The sequence below is a fragment of the Platichthys flesus genome, chromosome 23 (genome assembly GCF_949316205.1).
Source record: "Platichthys flesus chromosome 23, fPlaFle2.1, whole genome shotgun sequence".
In the NCBI taxonomy this organism is placed as follows: domain Eukaryota; kingdom Metazoa; phylum Chordata; class Actinopteri; order Pleuronectiformes; family Pleuronectidae; genus Platichthys; species Platichthys flesus.
In genome coordinates, this window is record NC_084967.1 from 7,838,367 (window position 1) to 7,844,425 (window position 6,059).

Sequence of the window (6,059 nt, forward strand, 5' to 3'; positions counted from 1 at the left end):
AATCACACGGGTCAAGGCTGGGGTGAGGCCCATGGATCATTTAGTTTAATGGCTGTTTCCTGCCTGCTCAAAATGTATGTGCCGCATTGTAGGAAGCGAGGAGATGTAATGTGAGGTGCGACCATTTTATGTGCAGGACATGATGCAGAGCTGGGGTATAGAAAAAAAACGGTGTGCAGGGACAGAGAGAAAAGCAGGAAGAAAAAGCGCCCACAGGGGGATGGAAATATAAGGAGTATAGTAGGGTAAGATCAACAAGAAAGCGAGAGGGGAAGAAAGAGAGGGTGACAAAAGGCGGAGGGAGAGAGCTCTACTAATTTTGTGGCCTGTCTATGTCACCAGCACCCTGTTGGGACGACAGATGTGCAGATGATGTCATGTCGAAAGGAGATAGGGCGGGAGGGTGGAGCGAGCGGAGAGCGGGAGGACAGTGGACAGGCGGAGCCTCGATCTGAGAGAGGAAGGGAGGGAGAGAGGGAGGAGGACTGTGGCCTTCATTGCCCGGCAGACACGCAATTATTCAGTTCGTGCGACTGCTTTTTTTCCTCTGCAGTTAGTTATGTGTTTGGATCAATGTGAGCGATAGTAAAAACTTCTGTGCTTGATGAGCCGTCCTTATTTTGCTCTGCGTAATAAACAGAAGTGCTGAAGTGGTGGTTTCGTCGCCGGGACCTCTCACAGAGCCCAGCCTCTCCAAACCACACAGGCCATCGGAGCTATAATTTACTTAGTGCAGTCATTGCCGAAGTTTACCCTCCCATACCCTGACCAGCCGCGGCATAAGAACCCAATTGTTCTCGCAGTCTGCCAGTGACAATGGCTGTTTGTGATCATCTGGAGGAAAAGGAAAGTGAGAAAAGGGATTGAAGAGGGGCAGAGGGTGCAGCCACCCGATCCGGTCATTTGCACCGTTCACTGCTAAAGATATAGCCAGGGTCAAGTCGGAGTCTGGGAGGGGTCAGAGTGACCACTGAGGCCTGCAGGGATCACCTCAAGGACACACATTTCCCAACAGGCCGCCCCTTGTCCTGCGCTGTAACCCATCTACACCTGAAACATTTAGAGCAGTGTGTGACCAGCTTGGACCGGCCTCCTCCGCCCCCCACCTGCACCCTTTCAGGCCAATTGTGCTGGCATGGCAGAGGGAGAAATTGAATGAATTAAGCGGTCGGATGTTGCCTAACGGTTGAACTGCACAAAACGCATCCATTCCTGGCATTGTTGTGTGTTTGGAGGGAGACTGAGAGGGATTGTGCTGCTCGGTCCGGTGCAGGAAAGCAGCTAATAAGTGAGACAACCTGTGGGAATCGGCCCAAACCCCGAAAAAGGACTGAGGCAGTTTTTTCCCTCCCCTGCTTTACTTTTCTTAGCTTTACTTTTCTTGGATCTGCTTTCAAACAAAAATTATAAAGAAAGGAAAACAGTCCAGTCATTGATCCATTGATTGAGTCATGGCCGAACACGTTGCACTCCACTTAAGATGAGATAATCCTGTGAAAAATGTAGCACCATCTTGTGTAAAATCCCGGCTTGGAAAAATAAAACATGCACATTTCATAAAATGCTGCACAAACGGATGAAGTGTGGTGCCCCGAACACAATGCCACGGATCACTGCACAGGTCTGGAGTTACAGAGGCCAGCTGCAGCCTAGTTGTGTTGTTGAAAGCAGCTCTGACATGAGCTTTAGGACACCCTTGGCCCTCTGGGTAAATCATTTAGCTGTAACCTGTGGTAACCGAGCTGCAAAACATACTGTACCTCCACGCGACTGCTGATAGTACAGTGATAACGCAGGGAGGATTACATTCGGACAGTAACGCGTGCATGTGAGCTCACAGGGATTTTATAAGGGATGTAATCAGGCGTTAAGTTACACTGGGGACATGCACTTGTCTCGATAAGCTCAGTGAAGAGCTATTATCCCTTACTTATTGTAATTGTTTGATAAAGATAATTGCTCAGCCCAACTAAACTTTAATGAAATACTTTTTTTATGTTTTTTGGATATTTTAATGCGAGGTACTATGTTTATTACAATGGCTGCCCTCTACGCAGGGTAAGATAGTGCCAATTAAGATAATGGGCAATTGAAGAACATTCAATTCAATAAAACATGTGAAAAAACAGAAAGCAGGGGTCGGGCCAGGTGAAGATTGGGTCACTTTCCAACAATAAATATTACAATTTGCTCAGAATTTCATTTTCGAAGCTTTTTTGAAGTAATATTGACCAATAGGGCCACCACAATTTACAAAGAGGGGACAATTATATATCTAACATCCATTAAAATGTCTCGATTCAGTAAGATGCACATTTTCTTATTCACTGTTTGCTCGATAGCTTTAAGCAAAGCAGCACGTCATTGAATATATCTGGAAAATGTTTAATTTTTCAAGCACATTGTGTTGTGAAATCAGTCTTCAGCTGGGGACATTGCCCCCCTGGCCCCACCCCTGGATCCACCCCTGACGTTAAGGTACCATCTCAAGGCCAGATCGCTTACTATAGTTTGATTCGACCCGATTCCAATCCAGCGTGTGTTTTAAGATCTGTGCTAGATGATGTACCTCACATGGTGAATGTCCAGTAGCTAAACTGAGCCACTTAGGACTTTATCAAACTTCACATTTATCTTGAATCCTTTTAACCAGAGTAACTAAATATGGTGAAGGGGAGAAGGGTGTGATCTGCTCTCCTGGTCCGAGCGCTGCAGATCGATCAAGTCTCGACTCTTTTCATGGCGCTTACTTGGGCGTGGCACCGCACTGCAGAATGTCTGAGGGGACCAGGCCGGGGTACCGTCCAAAGAGAGGAAGGAGCAACCGAGCAAGCAAAAGGGGAGTAGGTGGCGAAGGGCGGTGGGGGGAGAGGAACAGCAGTTTGGCCCTCGACAAAAGCCTCCTCCTACTTTTTTTTCCAAACCCTCTCCTCTCCTCCTCTTCCTCCTCTTCCTCCTTTTCCTCCTCTTCCTCTCCCCTCTCTAGGTGCTGTGTTTTGGGTGCTCCATGCAGAAGGCTCTGTGTCTGAGAGCAGTGGCCTGAAATAAGACTAAGAGGGTTCTCGGGCAGCGGTGAATGCTAGCTTTGTCTGAGCTGCCATCCACACTGTCTGGAGACATGGCAGGGAGAGAGACGAGAGAGTGTCTGATTGCAAATTAGTAGAGGCAAATGGAGAGACCCTGCCACCTCCATAAGACTCAGGCTCTCTGCTCCTCTCCTCTTCATCTCCCCTCGGCTACTGCGAAAATAAAAACTCATCTGGTTGCGGAGTCAATCGTTTTCTCTTGTCAATACCTCTTTCTTAATAGATGTGAGTGAGTGAATGAGTTCATGTGCAAATCATATGAAATTAAAGATTGATGAGCATGGAGTGCTGAGGTCCATTTAGGTGTAAGGTTTTGGATGATAAGTGCTTAATACCATATCTACATTACATCCATCAGCGTGACCAGCGTCTCTTAATATCACACTTAGTGATATTTTATAGGCCTATGCATTCTTATTAAAGTTTGTCCACTTTAGTAACTGGAAGGAAAAAGTAAATCACCAAATGTTTCCCGAAGTGGGAGATCTTTGATAACTTCAGCATACAATTTTAAATACATTGGAAAAAATATGAATAATGTCCCTATAGATAAGTGGAAAAAGACTTGGTTGAAAAAGCAAAGTTTTAATGAATTACTTTATTATGAATTTTACTTTAATAAAGCAAGATGAAATGAAGTTAAAATATTTCTAGTATTCATGGATCAGCTTAATATATTTGCATATGCACTACATTTTTTCTACTAAGATTACACCAGTAATATAAATCTCAGTTACCATGATGTGTAATATTTCTCAAATATAATATGTATGATTACTTACAAGACAAGACTTGAAAAACAATTTTTCATATAATAATCTAATCAGTTACATTTAAAAAGAAAATGTACTCTTCCAGAATACACATTGTGTGTGTATTATTTTGTACATATTGTGGGTAATATTACTCTTATTTTGAAGCATTTATTAGAATAGGCTAACTTTAATTTGAATACTAAGAAAAACTTTATTTTACTCTATCACTGTGTTTGGATATTATAAAATTGTGTTTGTGTGTGTGTGTGTGTGTGAGAGAGAGAAAATCCTCTTCAGCATTAACTTGTGTCACATTCTAATCCCTATTATCTATAGCAACCACGCTCAGCCCATATGCATTTGATCTGTAGGAGCACCATACACACACACACACACACACACACACACACACACACACACACACACACACACACACACATACACACATACATAAACATACACATACACAACACACACACACACAAACACACTCACACACTATCTCCCTCTCTCTTAATCCTACCTTGCCTAGTGAGTGTGGGTGTAACACCTGTGGACACACATTTATCCCCTATCAATAAACTTGCCTCTGTTGAGCAGTTTTGAACTGGGTCTTTTGCGTCGACTTAAATGTACAGAGACACAAACAAATACACACAAAAAGATATACACACACACACACACACACGCGCACACACAGTGATTTGAACATTAACAACTGCATAAACAAGCCTGTGTCAAACCAAAGAAGAGAGCATTCCTGTTTAACTTAATTACTAATTTCAAATAAAGCATTTCGGTTTCTTCTATAGATTATTACAACAAATCAGAACACAGCATATATTTTATTTACTGGCTCAGCTATAAAAACATTCCCTTGCAAACATAAACAATATCTTAAAAGACAATAGAGTTTGTTAATGAGCCAAACTGAATTTCATAATAAATAGATTTAATAAACTATTTATTTCATAATCAACTTGAAATTTTACCGCATATTCAGAAATGTATTTTTGAGTACAGGAGAGTGCGAGGAGACTATATTGACATGTAAATATGATTGACACAATTTATTTATCTATCTATACATCTATCTATACATCAATGTCACCAGCATGTAACCAAATGACTTATATTTATATATGGTACTTTATACAGAGTACATTATTGTTATATGTCTTGATTTTAAGTGAAATTATGTTTTCTTGCAATTTTCTTGCAAATAACTTTCTTATAAATAGCTTAATTTCAAGTAAAATTAATAAAAAGTTACAAATGTGTCTGTGTGTGTGTGTTTATATACACACACACATAAGCTGTGAATTGATTTTTAACACCATGTACATTTCCATCTATCTTTACCCCAGTCAATGTAACTTAAATAACTTTAATTATATTGTCAATCACTGCCAAGAAAATTTGAAATGGCTGTATTCTCAAACAAAAATAAATAATTTTTACACAGAGAAGTATTGTCATCTACTTCTCCTTCTACTTTGCTCGGTGGAAGAAGTTGACAATACATCTCTGTGTTGTCACATTGTCATCTATTTGAATGAAGAACATTATAAACCAGTATCATTTAATAAACGTGTTATGGGGATGATTTTTAATTATGTGTAAATGTGGGAGTGGTCCTTTAACAGCTCGGCTTCTCCTCATGTCCACAACTGATGAAGGTGTAAAGTGTCTGTAGAGCTCATCAGGTTGTTTCTGCAGGTCTGGACCTGTCTGTGATTCACCGGAGGATCGAAGCCCATCAACCGAGGTTCATTAACCTTCAACCGACCTAACCAGCCTCATTATGGCAGGTAGGCTAACAACCAGGTGTGACTGTGCATTTTTTCACTTCACCGCCTTTCGTCAGCAAGCACAAACAATTAGCTCCAGAGCTAAAGCTGAAGCTAGCATAAAAGATGAATAATGATTTGAGAGCTGAACTGTAGCTAGCATAAATACGCTTTGGAGGTAAACCTGTAGCTAGCATAAACAAATGAATAACGATTTGAGAGTAAACCTGTAGCTAGCATTAATTAGCCTTGGAAGTAATATTGTAGCTGGCATAGAAGATGAATAATTATTTGAGAGCTGAACTGTAGCTAACATTAATTAGCTTTGAATGTAAACCTGTAGCTAGCATAACTTAGCTTTGGATCTTAACCTGTGGCTAGCATAAAAGACTAATACTCAATTATGAACTGAACTGTAGACAGCATGA